Source organism: Ambystoma mexicanum, chromosome 6q, assembly GCF_040938575.1.
Source record: "Ambystoma mexicanum isolate Mex_15411 chromosome 6q, UKY_AmexF1_1, whole genome shotgun sequence".
NCBI lineage: Eukaryota > Metazoa > Chordata > Amphibia > Caudata > Ambystomatidae > Ambystoma > Ambystoma mexicanum.
This window is the reverse complement of record NC_090937.1, coordinates 596,920,753-596,944,069: the sequence shown is the minus strand read 5'-3', so window position 1 is coordinate 596,944,069 and position 23,317 is coordinate 596,920,753. Positions and strand designations below refer to the sequence as shown.

Genomic DNA, 23,317 nt, shown 5'->3' with positions numbered 1-23,317 from the left:
AACCCTACAGAAACATTGGTTTGCCCGGACAGTGGAATGTTTGGAACCCGCGAATGATCAATGGAACACTTCTGTGCTCCAGTGTCTATCAAAAACTGAAGTTTCTTATTTCCCACCACCATTTCAACTTAGGGACCTTTCTGATTGACGGGAATAGGTGTAGGTTCCAAACCCTGCTTCGGGCAATCCTAACGAAACATAATATAATCAAAAGGAAGCTCTTCAGATAAATATGCAGCGGAAGGATGATCAAATATATTCCTGGTGTCCACACTCGGAGTCTGATTGTCCTGCGAAAAAGTTTGCTGAGGGTCCTTTGTAAACTGACCTTTACCAGGGCCCCCTATGCCCGGGCAACCTCTGGATCGCCTACCCATATTACCAAATGTATTATTCGACCTTTGTTGAAGGACGGGGAATTGTGCTCGCCAATGACCCTCTCGACGACAATAAGCACACTGGTTAATGTTCACAGGACCCAAGGGAACATTCCCCTGCGGGACATACTGACCTCTAACCTGAGAACTACCCCCTCAGGGCCCACTAACAATTTGCTGAAATAGCACTTTAGTTTTTAAATTGCCTTCCATTTTTCAATCCTATCTTTTTCATTATTGACATGGTTCTCATAGTACTGAGCCATATGCAGTACTTCTGATTATGATTTTGCCTGCCAAGCGCTCTCGGAAGACATAATTTGTGACTGGATGTCAGGCAGCAATCCACATACAAATTTGTCCACAAATAATCTTTTCCCAGACTCTGTGCCTAAGTCTTGTCCACTGAAATCTGAGAATACCTGTTCGATCCGATTAAATAACACGGTAGCACCTTCAGACTTTCCTTGGACACAGGCCGTAAGCTTGTCCCAAATAATTCTCTTTTCAGGAGTTATGGTTTTTAATTTAGCAATGATTCTATCAGGCAGAGTTAATATCACCTGTTGCGGTCTTTCGCCAGCTGGCCTTTCCCCATCGAGTCTGGTTATATTCGCCCATGTATTTCCCAACCCGGGTACATCGTCAATAGTTCTAACTTGTTTCCATAAATCTACGGGCAGGAGTACAGGAAACAACAAATCAATGTCATCTAAGGTGAACACTGAGGACTGAAAAATGGGTTCTATCTCTTTATAGAACCCTGTCGGATTTTTCATAATATCAGGAATAGATTGCCTAATAGTATTCACTTCCTGTCTTGAGAACGGGACGTGAACGAACTGCGATACATAATGTGCAGGAATGTTCACAGCGACTATATTATTTACAGCATCGGCCGCAACCTCAACCTTCGGGACAAATGTCAGAGGAACCTCACTCATAGGCAACTGAGAAATAGGTGACTCGAACGCTTGCCAAGCAACAGAGCCAAGTCGAGCGCTAAAGCAGTCAAAGAAGTGTCAAGTGAAAAAGCTCTCTTATAAATGCTCAATAACTCTGTAGGACAACTAATCTTCCTTTTTACACATTCATCCTGCAGGTATTCTACCATCACCTGTATCACTTTCCTCTGCATTTCTAACGTATGTTGACTATATGTGTCATATACCTCAACTGGAGTTATCGATATGTCTGAAATCCATCTAATCGCATCTTTCTTACAAATTCGCATTTCCTCCGATATCGGCTTACGACACGGAAAGAACCGTTTCTGTACATACATATTTTCCTCTTCATCATCCTCATTCTGTAACTTTTCTAACTCCTTTCTATACCCAAATAACCTCTCGACATGCTCATTTACCTTCCCCACAGTGTCTCTAGAAAGCGCTAGAGTATTTAGATCCCTTAACCCTTGTGGAACATCCGCATTATCTAATCTTTCCAACATTATACATAACTGAATCCCTAAACTTCAATAAAAACATTTTTCTCAGGAAAATTATCCGTATTACAAATTGTGGCAAAAACGCTAGCTTGATCATCTTTCTCCATACAATGCTTAGCCCATACAATTAACTCACGTTTCTTCTCCGGCGGTACAGTATTGCGAGTGACAACTTTTGTGGGACCACTTGGAAGAGAGGGAGCAGGCAAATTCAATGGAGGTACTATAACTGGTGCGATAAAAAGAGGCGGAGGAGCAGGTGGAGGGACAAAAACCGGAGGAATAGGAACAGCAGATTGAGCAGGAAGAGCAGGAATAACAGCAGGAAGAGGTACAGCAGTGGGAAGAGGAACATACTGAGGTGGCGCAGAGGCACCAGGCCTTCGTTCATTTGATATTTTGTCAATAAACTCATCAGAAATATGAAGATCTTTAGAAGGATAGAAGTGAGAACGCCCTCTCCATATTTTTAGTTGCCTCAGACTGTTTGTCTTGGTCATATAACAACGGTTTTTCAGCGTTCGTTTTATGACGACGTGCATGTTTCTCTCTACCTTTAAGTTGTTGCAATGCTTCTTGGTGTTACCTGGTCAATAATTGTGTCTGCAGATACAATGCGCCAAAATTCAAATTGTCAGGGTTAACTTAAGAATCGGGTCACGACTCACCTGACCAAACCTAAGGAGGACCGATTGGTACTTCTAAGAATCTTACCTAACTAATCCTACCTCGTGTATGGTGATTTCGGCAAATCTGCCTGCCTCGATAAGTGGACCCTCTTCATGATGCCGTCTCGGACCACACGCTTATCGTCCAAGGATCGGGTCGTGCAGCGCTGCTGAGGTGTCGCGTCTCGTTCAGAGGGCCCCTTATGTCACACCGTCTGATCCCGGGCCGATAGCGTGTGTCCACCTTCAACAATCCGGCATCAATCTTGAGGGTCCCTATTCGGGTGCCAACTGTGAAAACAGAAATAAAATATCGAGGCTGAGTACCCCAAAAGGAAATACACTGAACACGGGTTACAAAGGAACATACAAAGTACTTTATTTTATACTGAATCCAGTTACAAAAACAGAGCAAAATCAGATAGCTATCGGCCCTCAGTACAACACAACGAACTCCAGAGTGGTTCAGTGCGTTCAGTGAGAGACCCTGTACATTACAATGCATTAGCTTTTTATACATTTGGTGGGCGCGATGTCCAGCCCCACTTCGGGTTAATATTCCTTTAATACATCACCGATCTAGGGTTCGTGCCAAGTCTCAAATAACCGCATATAACTGGTTTGCCTTTAATACATGTATCAACAAGCGTATGCAATAACTGTGTATTCTAAAGTTTTCCATGCAGGCCTTCTTAAACATTAATACAATGTATTTAAACAGATGTTCTTCGTTCAGTATTTGAATACATTGTCTCAACATATGCTTGTGGATTAGTTTCATTGCACCAGTAATCCTTCTACACATAGGTCAACGAAGGACAAGGTCTCAGTTCACGACCTCAACAAGTGGCCTGCAGGCAAATTACACATTAGTTATGTACAGAGGTCAAGACGGCCATGTTGTATTCTGGAATGACATAGTCCACCATTTTAGCTCACAGGGTGACTTTTACACAACGAATCCTAAAATGGCTGTTTGACCTAAAATGGCGGCTTACATGGATTTAAGGTCAGGACCTTGCAACACAGATTTCTTTCGCAAGTGACTTTCGAGCAGCTTGGCGTAGGCCAATATTAATATATTTATTACAATAGGAGGCAGGATATACTTTCTATTTTGACACAAGTGGGTCCCTCCCAGCACAACATCGCTCTTTATGCTGATGGCATGCTGCTGATCATCACTGATGTCTCAGCCTCACTGAAGCCGGCCCTAGCTGAGATCCACAGCTTTGGGAGAGTAGCAGGCTTTTCCATCAACTTCGAGAAATCGGTTGCCCTGGGGATTGGGCTGGGCCCAGGGGAAAGGGAATACCTAGAGAAGCAATGCCCAATAAAATGGAGTGTCAAGGCTATTCCTTACCTGGGGGACCATATTCCTGCTCTACGGCAGAAGTCTATCAGGCAAACCACCCCCCTCCTTCGAAGAGCTGGAAAAGGACATGGACCGCTGGTTCTCGCAGGAGATCTCGCTCCTGGGCCACATAACGGCCTGCATGATGAATCTCCTTCCCTGGTTCCTTTATGCCTGCTCATCTTTGCCCATCTCGATCCCTCTCCCGCTTCTATGGCAGCTCCAAAACAAGATGCTCAGGTTCATCTGGAGAGACAAGAAACCATGAATTTTCTCCGGCATTTAAAATTGCATTGTGAAAGTAGTACCGTTCTGTGGTTTTTTGCCTTCCTAGCAAAGCATTCATCTAGAAAACTTTTCTACCATTATCTGAGCTCCTGTCATCCTGTCAAAGTCTCTACTATTGTCTCATCAATCTCTGTCTCGTCTGCATGCTCCCCTCCCTGTGTCCTTCCCTAGTGTTCTCCCCTCCCCCTACTTCTCTCCTCTCCCTACCTACTCCATGGTGCTCTCTGTTTCTCCTATCTTTTCTAACTGCCTCTCTATTGACTATCCTGCTCTCCTCACTAAATCTGGTAGGAAGAAGTTTAAAAAGGACATTCTGGTCTCCAACCCAGGCCTCCCTATCGCTGACACCTATACCAGCATCTCCTCCATGCAAACCCTTAATAACATCCTGTTTGTCGTTCCCTCGCCAGACATATGGACTCTTCATATGGTCTCTGTGCTTTCTCCCTTTTCTTCTCCCATTAATGGTGGCACCCGGTGGGAGGCCTTCCTGGCCCCCTTCCACTCTTCTAAGGTCATCATTAATGTTTATCTGAATGGTACCGTCTTGTTCCAAGGCCCTCAGGCCAACCTTCTCCTCTTTGATAGATGCTTCCCGTTCCTAATCAATGTCCTTTCTTCTCCTGCTTTCCCCTCTCTTCCCCCCATGGCTTACTTGCCTCCCCCTACTGTCTCCTCTTTGGCTGCCTGCCCTCTCTGCTTTCCTCTTCTGCTCCCTCTTGGGCTTCCTCTACACCTTCGCAGGAGTACCTCGGATTTATACCCCTCCCTGGAAGTCTTTCAAGGATGGCAACCTTCTCCATATTGCCACTCTCAACTCTCACTCTGCTGTCAAACATTCCTCTGACATCTGCCGCCTCCTGGAAGAACTTGACTTCGATGTTCTTGTTCTCACTGAGATAAGGATGTATAAATGTGTAAATGTCGGAAATGTATATGTGTATATGATGAACATGTACTACTATTTCCTTGTAACTAAGCTCCCCACAAGTAACAGCGCCTCGATCCCCACAGGCTGTTTGTGTGCTATGCAAATGTAAATAAATAAATGGTTCCCCGCCAGCTCTGTCACAAGCTTTGACACGCTTCTCCCTGATGGCTACAAGATCCTCTCCACGCCTAGATCCAACTGTTCTGGAGGGGGTGTTGCCTTCATCTTCCCAGAGTGGATCCGTTCCTCTGTGATTCCTACGAAGGCCTACCTCTCTTTCGTTTGCCTCATCTGCAGGATCTCTCCCTTTCCTAGCCATTCCATTACTGTGGCTACCATATATCGCCACCTGGTCAGATCTCCTCCTTCCTCTCTGAGTGGGCGGAACTCTCCTCTTTCCTCCTGGTCTCGACCACTCCACTCCTCCTTCTTGGAGACTTTAACATGCACCTGGATGCTTCCTTTCCTTCCTCTGTACTCTTTTGCGACCTCTGTGACTCTCTCACACTCTCTATTCTTCCCTCTGGCCCGACTCACTCTGCAGGGCACACTTTGGATTTACTGATCTCTTCAGACCTTCCCCTTTCTATCCCTCTCACCACTCCTCTCTCCTGGAGCGATCACTTTTTCCTTTCCTCCCAGCTCACCATCTCTACCCCTCAGGCCAAGCCACCTCCAGCACTGCCACCTACCTTCTCGGTTATCCGACCCATGAAGAGTGTATCAGTTGAGGCTTTTGCCACCACTTTCTCACCCAGTCTCGCACTTTGACTGACTCACACCTTGACACAACCCTTTCCATGCTCCACTCTACTATATCTAATACTTCTAATACTTCTTGCCCCTGTCATGAGGATCCGCTTGAAGCCCAAAGTCAACTCCTGGTATGACTCAAACCTCGTCACCCTCAAACCCAAGTGCAGGGTGGCTGAGAGGAAATGGCATGATTATGGTACATCCTCTGACAAACTGGACTGCTTCATGCTCCAAATGCAATACCAGCTCTCTGTCCGCACCAAGAAAAGAGCTCACATCCAAATACACATCTCTGCAGCACCTAATAACACAGCAGAACTCTTTAAAATCTGCAAGGAACTGGCCAATCCTGCTGCAGTCTCTACCTCTCCTGTCCGGCTCAAGCATCTCATTTCATCTCTAAAACTCAGGATATCCTGTCCTCTCTCTCTTCCTCTCTCCCTCATCCCTCTACTCCCTGCTCTTCCTCTGGCCCTTCTTCGACCACCTCTCCTCCCTCCTTCTCTGGCACCCCCCTGTTGTCCCAGACAAGTTTGCTAGACAAGTTGATCTATGAAAGTCTCATCAAAACAGGTTCACCCCTGTTCCTCCAAAACCATCAAGGACCACATTGACACCCTGGCTCCTGCTCTGGCTGACTTCTGCAACCACTCCTTTGCCACTGGAGTTTCCCCTTCCCCCCTGAAGCACTCCCTTGTGTGCCCTCTTCTTAAGAAACCCTCTACCGGGCAGCTAACGATCGCCCAATCTCCATCACTCCTTTCCTGGGCAAACTCCTGGGAAAGCTGGCCATCTACCAGCTTAATTTTCACTCTGAATCTTTTGGTTGTCTCCATGACCATCCGTCTGGCTTCAGAGCTGCCAGAAGCATGGAAACTGCTCTCCTGAACATCTTGAAGACCTGCTCTCTGACCTTGTTTGCTACACCCCCTGTGAACTTATCTTACTTGATCTCTCTTCTGCCTTTGATACAATCAACCATGCACCATGCTATCCTGCTCAACCGTCTCCATGATAACCTGGCCCTGGCTAGGCTGACTTCTTTGCTCTCAGATCGACCCTCCCAGGTCCCACTTGAGTCCTTCCTCTCCTCTATCTCTATCTCTACCTGTGGTGTTCCCCAGGGGTCTAACCTTTCTCCCTGGCTTTTTAACCAATACCTGGCACTTCTTGATAACCGCATTGGCGCTCTCTGCACCAACTTTCAGTGCTATGCGGATGACACTCAGCTCATTTTCAGGCTCCCTTCGGCCACCTCTTCTCCTTCTCTCATCTCTGACTGTCTGTCTGCTATCTAGGAGTAGTGTGCTGTAAATGATCTCTGCCTTAATGCCAGTAAGAGAGTCTCCTCATCTGCACACCCGCTCCCTCCTTTCCCGTCACTCTCTGGCTGGCCTCTCTTGGTCCTCTTCCTGCTCCCATCTGTGAGGCTAAAAACTTTGGGGTCATCTTCAACTCCACACTCTCCTTCTCTCCTCACATCTCTGACATTTCTAAGAAGTCACACTACCAGCTGCACCACCTCAGAGGTATTCTTCCTTTACTCTCCTTCACCCACCAGAAACTCACTGTCTCCAGAGCTCTGGTTCTCTCTAGGCTGGATTACTGCAACAGCCTCTTTCTAAATCTGCCTGCCTCTACTCTCCACCGTCTGCAACTCATACAAAACAGGACTGCAAGACTTGTCCTTGCCTCAAGCCCAGGGATCGTAACTCTCCAGGACTGAAATCTCTGAACTGGCTCCCAGTGTCTGTGAGGATTAAGTTCAAAACCCCCTGCATCGTCCACAAGGCCTTTTGGAGCCTGTGGCCTCAATACCTTCAACTCTCTCTTCCTGAATATCTTCCTTCCCGAGCTCTTCGCTCATCTGCCTCCAACTCTCTCAGAGTCAGTCACATCTCCAAGCAACAGGTTGGTGGTAGATTTCTTTCTTTGGCTGGGGTTTCCCTCTGGAACAGCCTCCCTGCCTCTCTGAAAGTTGAGGAGAACCGTCTCCGGAAGCACCTCAAGACCTTCCTCTTTGCTTCTGCTTTCTCTCGTCCTCTCCTAAACTGAACTCTTTTTTTTTTCTTTGTGCATGTCATCCTTGCGCAGGGGCCTTGCTAATCTTGTCTGTATCATTCCAATTTTAGTATATGTGCTGCCGAAGCGAGCACTCCCCTGCTGATCTCCTGACAAACTGACACTGCACTGGTCACCTGGCTACCCTCTGTTCTTGGGCTTGGGTCCCCTCCCCGCCAGTTGCACTGGCCCCCTGGCAACCCTTGCACTCAGGGGCTGTTTCTGTATCCCACAGCCCCCTACCAGCATTTGACAACTGATGTCTGCACTTACCCTTCCACCTGCCACCAGCTGGCCGCACTTCTTATTTATTGTTCTTATTTATTGTTTTTATTCATTTACTGTTTATCCTATGTACTGCACTTCCCCTTCCCCCCACCCCTGCACTTGCGCGATCTCAATGTCACCTGGCCTAGTAAGATCGTTGTCTCTGTCTTCCCTCTGTCCCCTCCCTTGCTTCGTCGCGCCTTGAAAGACTTGTGTATAGGTGCATAATATATCATATCGTATATCTGTCTGGAAGTTGTGCTGACATAGGTGCCTGCAATAGGTAGGCCAGGGTTAGCGGTCAGGATCAACTTAATGGCTGTCTGTCTGTTTTGCTCAACTCTTCTGTCTGCTTGTCACTCATATGGAAAGATGTTGACATACATCTTTGACGTTGTTGGCTGAGCTTCAGCCTTGGATATCTCTGTGATGAGAGACAAACAAATGAACAATGCTGGCCCTGCCTTTTTAAGTGTCAGTTGTATGCTTGCATGCAGTTAATGAATGAAACATTTATAGCTCTAATACCTGTTCCCAATGGGCCTTTATAATCCATTCATTTTAATGCATGTTACTAGTTTTAACACCACCCAGGTACACCTTATGCCCATTTGCTTTGTCAAAAGCAGTATGTAGGGGCATCAATGGTTTATTTTCACCACATAAATAGACTAATTCATTGCAGGCTCTCTTTCCACCATCTCATTTCTCAGGCTTCTCCCCCAAAATGATCTTTTATTCCTTTTATTCCTATTCTTATAATACTACTATAATATTATCTATTGCTTCGGATCCCTTTATGCTTTCTTTTTCCCTCTCGTTCCTCTGTCCCTAGCCAACCACCCCCTAGATTTGTCTTTTCTTGTTGTGACTTACACTCAATAAATACTACCACTTTGTATCTACCCTCTAAACCTTGCCCACACCTTTCTGCTTTGTCTTCACTTTCCTCTGATCAAGCTGCTTCTCTCTTCACACCTCTCTCCTTACAACACTTAACTCCCTTTTGTCTGCCCATCCCTGGTCTCCATCTCGCAAACCTTCTCACCCTGACTATCAATGTGGGAGGGTTCCATATACCACTGACATCCATCACACCATTCGCCAGCTGCGATTCCCGGTCTTATGTTTCCTTTGTCAGAGACTTTGCGGGTCTAGATTGAAAAGGACAAGGGCAATTCCCTCCATGACGTCCTTTCAGGTCTCACCACCTTTCTCCTCCATTTTAACTGCCGTCCTGGAATAGCTGCTTCCTCGTGCATTTGGCCTTGCTAAGAGTGCGCTCTTGTACTCCGCCTTTTATCCCAGTGGGGAAGGGAAAGGTCAGTCAGGTGTGTGTAGTTTTCAGTAATTGCCTGACTCTGCCCTACCCTTGAGTTGGGACATGTCAGGTAAACGGCTCTGGTATTAGTCTGTTGTCTCTCACAGTGTGGAAAAGTGTTTGTGTTGGAAAAAGGGGTGGTTGAGTTTCTAAATATCCTACTGAGCAGGATGGGGAAAAGATGTCGAAAGGAAGGGGATACCACGTCTCACTCTTCGGTGTCCCACTTCCACTCCCTGAAGACCCCTCATACAGGTGATCCTCCCGCACTGGCCCACCCCCAGGAGCTGGATCCAATAGCGATGGCTGTGTCCTGGCCACCTGGATGACAGATCCCCCGGGGAGTAGCGGATGAGACACCTTTAGGTTTCTCACATAAGCCTGCGATGATCTACATTTCAGGCTTCAAAGAGTGGCAAAATACATACCATTGTGAGGGTTCATAACTGTTTATAAAGAATTTAGAGCAGTGCAAGGAAAGCAGCAAACTCACAAGGCATTTCATACTCTGGGCACTTGTTACCTCCTACATGCAACCAAACATCCTGAACGCATGCCATGGAGATAGGAATGATAGACACATTACAACAAAGCATTAATTGTGACACAATGAAATCAAGGGTCACTTTATGTGCTATGGTCAGAAATGTCTACACTGCTGTAAGTGATTTCAATCCGGCACTTCGCCTAAGTCAATGCCTAGCGTGTAATGAACAACTGAAACCCTTATTTATTTTGTGCCTAAAAGTTCTTTTATTCTGAACGATGTACCACTTTTATCACACCCCTCTCTTGGACCCCCCCCCCCCCCCCCGGTCACACTGAACCAGGAATCATGCTGGTTTTCAAAGTTAAAATATTTATTTATATATTCACAATATAATCACACTATTCTTGATGGGGATACAATAATCACCAAAGGGGTGATGTCACACTAAGCAATCTTTTTAATCACAAGGAGTAATAATGAGAAAAAACAATGCAGCACAGCAAAAATACTTTTGTGGGTGTGTGTTCAAATCAAATAGCAATATGGTTACTATGTCCCCCTGCCCACCCCTCAACCCCCCAATATGCAATGTCAAGAGATATAAGGAGAGAGAACAGGTTTCAGGAATGCAGAATTCAAATACAATGTCAATCCCAATTTCCCCCAGCAAACACAAGAGAGAAACAAGATTGATGGGCAACTGTCAAAATGGTTTTTAAAGTTATCTGAGAATGGATTGGGTAAAACGCTAACTATGGCTTAAATCACTGAAATTGTTTAAATTCTAATGGGAGCCGCTTTATATGGTTGCAGACAAACACTAGCAATGATTTGACACCAATAAGCAAAGTAAAAACTGAAATTTGAGGTTGGGTGCAATGAAAAGCTATTTTACACGTGGAATATTTTGCCAAAACGAAAATTTGCGGCTAACTTTTCCTCGCGCGGTAATTGCAATCATGGTAGTACTATAAGGATTTGGAATGTGGTTTTGGGTTCTTTAGAAAGCTGAGAATGTTAGCTACAAGCAGACATTTATAGCATACAATTGGAAGAAGTTATGAACGTTTTAGTGGAGGTCATTTTTCTGAGATAGGTGAAAGAATGGGGAAAAGAGAGAAGCGCTTTTAAAAGACAAACAGGATTTCTTTACACTATGGAATGACTATGAAGAAGCAAATACTACTCGGAAGCACAGACACTAGAAAAGGGCACCTCCGATCAGGGCGACTGCCTGCCGAGGAATTTGCCTTTTTCAGATGAAATATATCAGCGCAAGAATATTTAACAATACTTTTACAGAATGAAGATAATAGGGATAAGATAGAGAGTTCAGGCAATTCAAAAATATTTCTAACAATGCAGTTCTGACTATAAGATAGGATGGATTTGGGTAGGGTTTGCTATGGACAGTACATAGGCTAGTGGCAATCCTAAACTATGGATTCTCACTATATAGGTTTGAACAGAACTGTCAGGAATTTGGTTCTGGGACAGACTGCTGGGTACACCAGATTGGTCGGTACAGCACAGCACGACTGGACTGGATCTGCAATGTCTCTCTGGTCACAGCACAGCACAGCGCGGCACAGGATTGGGTTTAATCTGCCCTTGTTGGTTATTAAGATAATTCTTTGGTAGGCAAGCAGTTACAGCACAGCCTGGTTGTTTCTTTTGTTTCCCCTTTAAGTTTGTGGGATGGGTTCTGGAAGTTAAGGCCCAGCTGAAAGTGGTTCAGCTATGCAATGAGACTTTCTGTTTGCAAAGTTTCTGGAGTCTGGAACAAGGAGTATGGATGGATCTCCACGAGGGTGCTTTGCCAAGATCGGGATGGTGGGTGGATCTGTGTGTCTTTCTAAGTCCTCAGTTGTCTCTATTTATGCATTTGGTAAAGGGGTGTCTATGCTGGATTATCCTAAGCACGCCCCCTTGGTTGGCTATAGGTTAGTATCTCCCCTCTCCCTTGATTGGAGGAGAAAACAGGATGTCACCATGTTGATGTTGTTTTATAAGTCAGAGAATCCTCCCCTTGGCTTTTGAACATGAAATCTACTTTTAGGATAATACATATGTAAAATTTTGCAAGCTTTATAGCAATAACATATCTAGATCACATATTTTGTGGAGCAAATGCTCTTCCAAGCTCTGTGCGAGCGGGGTACGTGTATGTCGGCTTTTGACAGAATTCTGCCCTTTTTGGCCGGAACATGATATCTAGTTTGTCCAAAAATGTGTACAACTGTGCACATTGTATCTGGTCATAAGCGTGTGAAGTGTCATGCTTTTGACATAATTACATTTGGTATAAAACCACAATTTCTACAGTTCCTTCCCAGAACATAGCACAGAGTTCTGGTTCCTCTTAAAATGTGCAGCCAAATATTAGGTTCAGAAGTCTGGGGTTTCCATATTTTTTACGATTGTACACAGTAAATTATCAGTCTTTTTAGAAATATGCTTTTTGTCCATTGTGAATCAACAAAAGTTGTCTGTCCCCGCCTCCTTCTCCTTCTTGCAGCTCAGAAGCAATCTCCACCCACTTCCTTCTGGCAGAGGCCATTTACGATCCTTCCTGATTAGCATCTCCTTGTCTCGGAGGAAGTCCATTGTGCCCTTCCCAGAGCAGCCCAAGTGTTCCTCCCCCCTTAATCATCACATGAATGTGAGTTCCTGGTCTAGAGAGCAGAAGGGAGGTGCCTGGCCCTGTGGGGGAAGTTGTTTGTGGTTTGGCATTGAGTCAGGCTGAATTTAAATGTCATTTTGTTACAAATGTTTTAAAACAAACAGCTAGAACACTGATTGCCGACTCTAAACCATGAAGTTTAAATAGTTACAACCTAATTTACTCTTGATAACAGGTCACTTAGATTTTAGACATTAGGGGGGTAATTCATAGAATTCAACACACAAGTGGCAGACGTGGCTGGAGCACAAGGTGCGCGTGCGGCAGTCTGCGCCAGCCACCTGCGCCAAAATCAATTTCCACGTACAGCGTATTCATGGATTTCAAGATCCATAACCAGCCGTGGCGCAGAGTACCGCAGCGACCCTGCAGCAGCGCCAGTTACACCCCACACCCTCCCCGTGCACCATGAACAGTGCACAAATCCCATACACGGTGCACAGGTCAGTGGACCAGCATACAGCCCCCCAACCACGAAAACATCTGTAAAACTCCCCGCTCACCCCTCCGAATACACATAACCCGCTGTGTGGGGAAAGTTTCACACGCGATTGCCCCTGTACGAGCAGGGTATGTGTATTTCTGGGGTGCGTGGGAAGTTTCACACGCGATTGTCCCTGTGCGAGCGGGGTATGTGCATTTCGGGGGTGCGCGGGAAGTTTCACACGCGATTGGCCCTGTGCGAGCGGGGTATGTGTATTTCGGGGGTGTGCGTGAACTTTCACATGCAACCGGCCCTGTGCGAGCGGGGTATGTGTATTTCGGGGGTGTGCGGGAAGTTTCACACGCAATTGGCCCTGTGTGAGCGGGGTACATGCATTTTGGGGGTGCGCGGGAACCTTCACGCATGTTTGGCCCTGTGCAAGCGGGGTACGTGTATTTCTGGGGTGCGCAAGAACTTTCACACGCAATTGGCCCTGTGCGAGTGGGGTACGTGCATTTCGGGAATGCGCAGGAACTTTCACACGCGATTGGCCCTGTGCGAGTGGGGTACGTGTATTTTGGGGGTGCGCGGGAAGTTTCACACGCGATCGGCCCTGTGTGAGGGGGGTATGTGTATTTCTGGGGTGCGCGGGAAGTTTCACACACGATTGGCCCTGTGCGAGCCGGGTACGTGTATTTTGGGGGTGCGCGGGAACTTTCACACGCGATTGGCCCTCTGCGAGCCGGGTTCGTGTATTTCGGGGGTGCATGGGAAGTTTCACACGCAATTGGCCCTGTGCGAGCGGGGTATGTGTATTTTGGGGGTGCGCGTGAACTTTCACACGCGACCGGCCCTGTGCGAGCGGGGTACGTGTATTTCGGGGGTGCGCAGGAAGTTTCACATGCAATTTGCCCTCTGCGAGCGGGAACCTTCACACGCGATTGGCACTGTACGAGCGGGGTACATGTATTTCTGGGCACGCAGGAACTTTCAGACGCGATTGGCCCTGTGTGATAGGGGTACATGTATTTCGGGGGTGCGCGGGAAGTTTCAGACGCGATTGGCCCTGTGCGAGCGGGGTACGTGTATTTTGGGGGTGCGTGGGAAGTTTCACACACGATTTCGCTGTCTGAGTGGGGTACATGTATCCAGTGGGGTGCGCGGGGTGTCACACATGTGAATTGTGCCAGTGTGGGTCTTACCAGGTGTGCCCTTGACCCCCTCCCCAGCCCTTGCAGGCAGCCCACACCACAGGGGACTACCCTGCACCGCTGGTCATGTCCCGCGGGCAGCCCATCCACCATCGGCATGCCCCCCAGCCAGCCCACATGTCACCTTGCACTAGTGATCACCGACTCATGTCCCTCAGCACCCCCACCCACCCAGCATTGACAAGCACCTGCCAGCAGGCCCCGACTCATGTCCCCCTGCACCCCCACCCACCCAGCACTGACGGTCACCTGCCAGCAGGCCTCAACTCATGTCCCCCTGCTCCCCCACCCACGCAGCCTTGACGGGCACCTGCCAGCAGGCCCTGGCTCATGTCCCTCAGCACCCCCACCCACCCAGCATTGACAGGCACCTGCCAGCAGGCCCCGACTCATGTCCCCCTGTACTCCCACCAACCCAGCACTGACGGGCACCTGCCAGCAGGCCCCGACTCATGTCCCTCAGCACCCCCACCTACCCAGCATTGACAGGCACCTGCCAGCAGGCCCCAACTCATGTCCCTCAGCACCCCCACCAACCCAGCATTGACGGGCACCTGCCAGCAGGCCCCGGCTCATGTCCCCCTGCACACCCACCCACCCAGCACTGACAGTCACCTGCCAGCAGGCCCCGACTCCTGTCCCCCTGCACCCCCACCCACTCAGCACTGACGTCACCTGCCAGCAGGCCCGACTCATGTCCCACTGCACCCCCACCCACCCAGCACTGACGGTCACCTGCCAGCAGGCCCTGACTCATGTCCCCTGCACCCCCAACCACCCAGCATTGACGGGCACCTGCCAGCAGGCCCCGACTCTGTACCCCCCAACAAGTCATAAAGATGCACAATCATGGGCCTCATGTGCACCAAAATCCCACAGCACGCCGCCCCAGTCTTGAGAGGCAATCAAGTCCCCAACCCACACTGAAATGGCTATTCCATGGCACAAAATGAAAGTGAACTATGTACATCAAAACATGTCCCTCACACTCACACACTGGGTGCAAGTGATTGTTTAAATCCACTTTTTCATATGCAGTTACCCAATGAGCGAATACCGCACATGGAAGTAAGAAACAAAAATGTATTATTAACAAAATGAATGAAATGAAATGAAAGCATAAAACATATTTCAAACGATGAAATGAAATGTATGTCTGAAACAGAATTAAAAAATATAAGAAGAACCAATCCAAAGTGATGAAAAAAAAGTGTCCAATCTCACGGTCCACCAAATGAAATCCAAAGGAAATGTAAATTGAAAAATCTTTTGATCCATGGTGATTAATAAAATAAAATCCTCACATGATCCACTGTTCAACTATGTACACCAAGTTCATCCAGGGTCCATGAGCCCAACTAAAGAAATGAAACCTATCGAAAAAACTACCTAAGAAAAGAACTATATACAAAAGTGTGGGGCATAGTCCAATCACCCCAAAATAAAGCAAAACGAAAGGAAATCTAAAACTAAAAACTATTTACAATGGTGGCGGGCTAGTCCAACGGTTCACTTTCCGATGTCCCGGGCCAGGGCATCATCGAACTCCTGCTCAATGTCCTGGAGGCGGTCTTCTTCCATGGCCCCGAGGGTTCGCAGGGACGATGCCATGTTCGACTCCAACTCCCTGTGAATAGCCTTGAGGCACTCGGCCCGCCTCAGTGCCCTCTGCATGGAGTTCTCCGCCCTGACCATTGTGAGCTGTGCCTCTTCTGCCTGCCCCCGCTTTGCACCTATGGCCTGGCCCAACTGCTGCCACACGGAAGTCACTTCCAATCCTGGGTCCTCCTGCCCTGTGGCCGATGCCTGCCGCTCCGATGCTGATGGCCCCGAGCCATCATCGCTCCCACCTTGTTGCTGCTGCTGTGCCTGTGCCCTGGCTCTTGCTGCCTGCATGTCCTCCTCCGGCTGGGGTGCAGTTGTCGCGGTGGCCACCCCTGCTGGACGTTTGACTCCTGACTGTGGCAGGGATGTGTCCTCCACCAGCCTGGCCGCTGGGTCAGAGGCAGCTCCACAGGGTACCCAGGTGATACATGGGTGGGAAGATGGCATATAGGATGACTTGCCCATAGGGGGATTTAGATGAGGAGGGGGTTAGAATAAGGTTCAGCATACAGAGGAATCCAGCCCTGGTGACCTGTCCCAGTAGGTCAACGCAGTCAACAAGGCATCCGAGATGACGTGCAGTGTCTTCACAAAAACACTGCAGGTCACCTTGCATGCCCCATTGACGCAACGCCATCCCAGCCAGGACAGGCTCAACCCGGTCCCGGATAGCCATGTCCGCAGGGAGAGGAAGGCCATGTGTTGTGCATTCATCCCCTCCCTGAAAACGGGTCTGGACGTAGGCATCCCTGCTGGTGCAGGATGATGCAGTCACAGGATCAGGGACAGGATTACACACAGGCACCTCTGCGGCAGCCTGTGCTGCCTCCTGTCCCTGCCCCTGCACTGCACCACTAGCACCAGTGGAATCCCCACATCCAGACCCCATGTGTGTGCCTTCCACGGCCTCCTCCTCCACCAAACCCCCCACCAACCTGGATGACTCCATGCCATCTTCCTCCGTTGGACCCTGTGGGGTCTCAGCTGCCCCTTCTGCTGCTGAGGAGTCCACCTCCGACCTCTGCCTCTTGGATATACCCTCGGCAGCTGCGGCCTGGGATGCGGCACTAGACTCCTCACTCCCCGACTAGATGACAACCTGGGAGGGGAGCCGGGCCTTGCGTCTCCAGCTGGTGTTGCGATCCCTGCCGCTTTGCTCCACAGCACCCTCTCCGCCCTCTTCATCAGTTGATGCTGCAGACAGGGAGAGATAGAACACAGGCATAAGGGCACTGTACAATGGACTGATACACACATGACAGTTGCACATGAGTGGCAGTGTAAAACTACAGACATGGCATCACACTCCCCAACACACATGTCATTTCAACTCACACACATGAGCAAATCAACAGGAATCTTGCACCAGGCAGCACCGTCCATACAGAAACAACAGCACGAGCAGCCGAATGTGAGCCTGACGTCACATGAAACACGGGGAGTGCACAACACTTGCACACACGGCACCAGACTTAAATGCATGTGTACATCTCCACCAACTGTCACAGAGATGAGATCGCCATCCATGTCACATCTCGCATTCAGCCTTCTACATGTCAGTGTCGCATGCATCCATGTTGCATCACAGTTGAACACTTTTCAAATTCACCCACATGGACATGTGCATAGTGCAGATACATGCAGCATGAACCAGCATCCACGTGTGACACCACAACCATGCCACAGTACATACTCATAATTCATTACATGTGTGCACCTACACATACATTTGCACAGCATGCTTACCAACACATACACCATCGATTTGTGTCTAACACTTGATAGTAATCACATGTGGCAGGTTCATGTCCCTGTACATACGCAGCCATACATGTCCCTACAATGACATATGTGCAACCTGCACATTCCTGGCACACCACAACACGCACAGCGTCCGATCAGTATGCATGTACACTTACCGCTCGACTCCAGACGGGTCTGCCCCTCAAGGACCTGGATGTGGAATGCTGGGCGTATGCGTTCCAAGACCCTCATCTGGTTGTCGGTCAGGTGGACCCGGCACCCCTTGGCATCCGCTGCCTTCAAGAGGCGCCGGGCCTTGTTGAGGGTCCTGGACCTGAAGTCATGAAGGACATGTTTGATCTCACGGATTGCCACCCCCTCCTCGTTGATGGCAGTCACGATGTCCATCCAAATCCTCTTCCGTCCTTCATTGTCGGCGCGCAAACTTCCAAAGAGGGCATCATACTGCCCCAGGACTTGCTCCACCAGGACACCAACTTCACTGGCACTGAAGCTGGTGGCCCTCTGCCTCTCTGCCTGGGGGTTGCCAGTGGTGCCAGATGGTGTAGTGTCCAACATGGCAACCCCAGAGGCAGGTTGGTGGGCAACTGGGTCCTGGGGCTGGGCTGTGGAGCGATGGTATCTCAGACGGGAGTCTTCACTTTCAGCAGGGGTGGTCACAGCAACTGCACCCCTGGCTGTCGTGCAGGCACCAAATAGCAGGGCATGTGGGCAGCAGACAGTCAGGCAGCAGCAGATGGCAGGTGGGAGCGTGCTCGGGGCTCTGGGGGGAAGGAAAATGGCCTTCAGGGCAGGAGCGTGGTCTTCCATGTGTGTATGCGTGGCCAGCTTGATACGGAGTGATTTGGCATGTGAAAAATGGGCTAAGGGCCCCAAGGCCAAGGGCGGCTCCGACAGAGGCGGCTCCAAGATGTGTCAGCAGGTGTCCGCAGGGGAAGCCAATGAAGCCAGCAACTAACAGACACCACCAAAACCGTGAGTGTGGTATGGGTAGGGGAGTAGAGCAATCACTCCACTCCAGAAAGCCCATGCCACTCTATCTTACCTCCAAATAACATTGATTGCCATAATGTTAGCATGTCCACTCTTAGATGGAATTGTGAAAGTTAGCATGTCCACTCTTAGATAGAACTGTGAAAGTTAGCATGTTCACTCTTAGATAGAACTGTGAAAGTTAGCATGTCCACTCTTAGATAGAACTGTGAAAGTTAGCATGTCCACTCTTAGATAGAACTGTGAAAGTTAGCATGTCCACTCTTAGATAGAACTGTGAAAGTTAGCATGTCCACTCTTAGATAGAACTGTGAAAGTTAGCATGTCCACTCTTAGATAGAACTGTGAAAGTTAGCATGTCCACTCTTAGATAGAACTGTGAAACGGAACTGTGAAAGTTAGCATGTCCACTCTTAGATAGAACTGTGAAAGTTAGCATGTCCACTCTTAGATAGAACTGTGAAACGGAACTGTGAAAGTTAGCATGTCCACTCTTAGATGGAATTGTGAAAATTAGCATGTCCACTCTTAGATGGAATTGTGAAAGTTAGCATGTCCACTCTTAGATGGAATTGTGAAAGTTAGCATGTCCACTCTTAGATGGAATTGTGAAAATTAGCATGTCCACTCCCAGACGGAATTGTGAAAGTTAGCATGTCCACCCCTAGACGGAATTGTGAAAGTTAGCATGTCCACCCCTAGACGGAATTGTGAAAGTTAGCATGCCCACTCCTAGACGGAATTGTGAAAGTTAGCATGTCCACTCTTAGATAGAACTGTGAAAGTTAGCATGTCCACTCCTAGACGGAACTATGAAAGTTAGCATGTCCACTCTTAGATGGAATTGTGAAAGTTAGCATGTCCACTCTTAGATGGAATTGTGAAAGTTAGCATGTCCACCCCTGGACGGAATTGTGAAAGTTAGCATGCCCACTCCTAGACGGAATTGTGAAAGTTAGCATGTCCACCCCTAGACGGAATTGTGAAAGTTAGCATGTCCACTCCTAGACGGAACTGTGAAAGTTAGCATGTCCACTCTTAGATGGAATTGTGAAAGTTAGCATGTCCACTCTTAGATGGAATTGTGAAAGTTAGCATGTCCACCCCTAGACAGAATTGTGAAAGTTAGCATGTCCACTCTTTGATGGAATTGTGAAAGTTAGCATGTCCACCCCTAGACGGAATTGTGAAAGTTAGCATGTCCACCCCTAGACGGAATTGTGAAAGTTAGCATCTCCACTCTTAGATGGAATTGTGAAAGTTAGCATGTGAAAGTTGCACTTAGAAAGTGTGCCCTACAGCCTCTCCGTCAAGCTTAGAAATGTGCCCAATAACCTCTCTGGCAAATGGAATTTAGAAGTGCGCCCAAGATCCTCTGTGAAAGTTGCATTTAGAAGTGTGCCCAATAGCCTCTCCGTGAATCTTAGGAATGTGCCCAATAGCCTCTCTGGTAAATGAATTTAGAAGTGTGCCCAAGATCCTCTGTGAAAGATGCATTTAGAAGTGTGCCCAATAGCCACTCTGTGAAAATTGCATTTAGTAGTGTTCCCTATAGACACTCTGGAAAGCTACATTTAGAAATGTACCCAATAGACACTTTGGAAAGTTCCATTAGAAGTGTGCCCAATAACCCCGCTGTGAATTTAGTAGTGTTCCCAATAATCACTCTGTGAAAGTTGCTTTTAGAAGTTCCTAATAGCCTCGCTGGAAAACTGAATTTGGAAGTATTCCCAATAGCCTCGCTGGAAAATGGATTCTAATAGTGCGCCCAGTAGCCTCTCTGTGGAAAATTGGATTTAGATATGGGCCCAATATCCTCTGTGAAAGCTGCATTTAGAAGTGTACCCATTAGCCACGCTGTGAAAGCTGCATTTAGAAGTGCTACCAATAGCATCTGTGAAAGTTGATTATAGAAGTGTATCCAATAGACACTCTGGAAAGTCGCATTTAGAAGTTTGCCCAATAGCCTCTCTGGAAAATTGAATTTAGAAATGTGCCCAGTAGACGCTCTGTGAAAATTGCATTTAGAAGTGTACCCAATAGCCTCTGCGAGAGTTACACTTAGAAGTGTGCCCAGTAGCCTCACTGATAAATTGAATTTAGAAATGTTCCCAATAGCCTCTGTATGGAAAATTGTACTTAGAAGTTTGCCCGGTAGCCTCTCTGGGAAAGTTGATTCTAGAAGTTTGCACATTGAAAGAGCATATAACCACTCTTACCACACCCCACGCTTACCCTCCCCTTTACATCACCACTCAACTAGAACACAGTGATACTATGACACCATTCGGTATAACTGTTCTCATACGAACATCCGCCGCTTACTCCACATCATTCTTTGTAAACACTGCCGGTCTCACACCCCCAGCCAGGCGTTTTCCTCAGGCCTAACGCAGCCACATCCGTTCCAGATAAATCCTGCCTGAACGAACACATTCTCCTGATCTCTCAACCACCACACCTACCAATAAGAATCAGCTATCACACGTGTACCGCACGAGCTGCACACATATCCGGTGCACACATGCACCTTTTGACTCTCCCTACTCTCTCTACTGATCTGAACTTCGGTTCCCAAGGGCGTTCAACCTACCAGCGCCTTCAGACCATACCAATGGTATATAAGGCGCTATATAAGTGCAAAATAACAATAACAATAACGTCAGCGGGAAATCCGAGGAAAGGCCCTTGTGAAGTTATGTGCACAGGTGTTTCCCTTGTGACGTGTTCATAGTGGTTCAGTGCGTGAGAAAAACTGCACGTCCGCGTGTGAATGCGTGTAATCTTAGGGCCTATGCGCGTAAGTGACGCGACACGCGCAGGCGTTTCCCTCAGCACGGGTTAAAGATGAGCGGGGCCAGCAGTTCGCTGAACGTGCCTTTCGTGGAGACTGACGTGTGTGTTGCTACTTCGTGTTGTTTTGCGCACCATCACAACTTCACAGCGGATCAAGGACCTATCTCTTCTTTTGGTGGGGGTATTGGCTAGGCGTGTTTTTCATCATCGCGCTAGTCTGACGGTGAGTCGCTCATGCTATTTTTCCCACTGCCCCTGTGTATCCCGTACCCGTTTTCGAGGTCATATTAGCCTGCATGTCTCACACGTAAGCGTTTTTCGTGTTACTGGTTGCCACCGCGTACTGCGGGAGGTTAATTCCACGCATGTAGGCTGCAGGGGTTGCGTGCACGGTTTTACTGCAGTTTTGGGGTGCCTGAGCATTGCGTGACCCATCACTACATCACCGGGGTCACATACAGCCTTGCAGGTGCAGGGCTGCTGTTAACATCTTGCATCCCACCCCCTTCACCCCAATTGCCCAGGACATTGTGGTGTACACCTCCCATTGGCACTCCTCCATCTGTGCCGGCACTACTCCATCTGTGCCATGGTTGGGAGGCCACCAAAGGTGAGGGGCACCTCAGCTGGTTGTCCTCCTCATGGCGAGCGTGGTCAGGGACGTGGCTGAGGTGACCAGGGAGTAGGGGGACTCCAGGGTGTCCATGGTGGCCGCAAAGGGGGAAGAGGCAGGGGTGTGCCACATGTGCACGATGTTGTGCCATGTGTCGGTGCAGTCATGCCACCACCCCCTGTGGTTCTGGGAGATGCAGCTTCTGCATCTGGCACTGGCGCCCGTGTGACCCAGCAGTCTGTTTCATCGACTGCCACAGGCCCAAGGGTAGTGGTAGCTGCAGGTGCAGCTGTGGACACCACCACCCAGGCTTAGGGTCTGCCAGCGCAGCCTGCGTTGGCACTTGAGGAGTCCTTGGAAGATTTCCAACAGGGCAGGAGGGAAACCGTAGGTGCACGCAGGGCTGCCCTGACCGAGACACGTGTCCCTGGGGAGGTAATGTCATCTGCTGCCCCGACCAGCTGGGTGTTGGCAAGTACAGGGGCAGATGCAGCCAACAACACCCCGGTAATGAGTCTGCCAACCAGGAGAGTCGCGGTCAATGACCCTGCCACAGCAGATGTTGCTGCGCAGGGTCCATTAGAGGGCACCCAGCTGCCACTGACGCAAGTCAGGCCTTTGGTCGTCCCTCCACCTGCCACTCCCTTGGCTCAATCCACCAGTGCCACTGGCCATACTGATCAGGACGGCATTTGCCTGCCAGGGTCTGCGCCACAATCCAAGAGGCGGAAGGTTGCACCTGCAGCACAGGCTGGGACCCCACACACAGCCACGACCTCCTGCATGTCGAGGAAGAAGCCTTTCTGCAACCAGGAACTGGACTTCCTCGTGGACTACGTGTGGGACCACAGCCGTGACATGCTAGTGGGGCCTAATTGTCAGACTACGTCTGCCCACCGTGATACCCACTGGAAGAAAGTTGCGGAACATGTGAGTGCATTCGGCCATGAGGTGCACACGGCGCAAGAGTGCAAAAAGCGTTGGAATGATCTCAAACGCAGCGTTAAGGCTAAGCGCACCTCAAATTGCAACTTGACTATGGTGACTGGCAGTGGGCCTGCACCTGAGGAGGAAGACCTCACTCCGCACGAGTCACTCGTTGTGGAGTTCATACCACCTGAATCGGCCGAAGGAGTGGGAGAGATGCCAGACTTTGATGCCCAGTCCAGTGAGTATTGCTGCGTGTTTGTTGAGGACATGTGTGTTTTACTTGTGTGATGTGTTGTGCATGACTGCCACTACATGTCACGTGTACATGGTTCTGA

The 23,317-nt window shown here is 48.7% G+C and overlaps 1 protein-coding gene and 1 non-coding gene across 4 annotated transcripts in view; both read right to left on the bottom strand.

Moving 5' to 3' along the window:
- The window catches only part of NDST4 (N-deacetylase and N-sulfotransferase 4), a 2,547,020-nt gene that overhangs the window by 2,104,330 nt on the left and 419,373 nt on the right, over positions 1 to 23,317 (bottom strand). The gene's annotated exons all lie outside the window — the stretch shown is intronic.
- Positions 7,873 to 7,980, bottom strand: LOC138517102 (U6 spliceosomal RNA). The gene has a single exon (XR_011282376.1). It is a non-coding gene; the product is annotated as a U6 spliceosomal RNA (small nuclear RNA).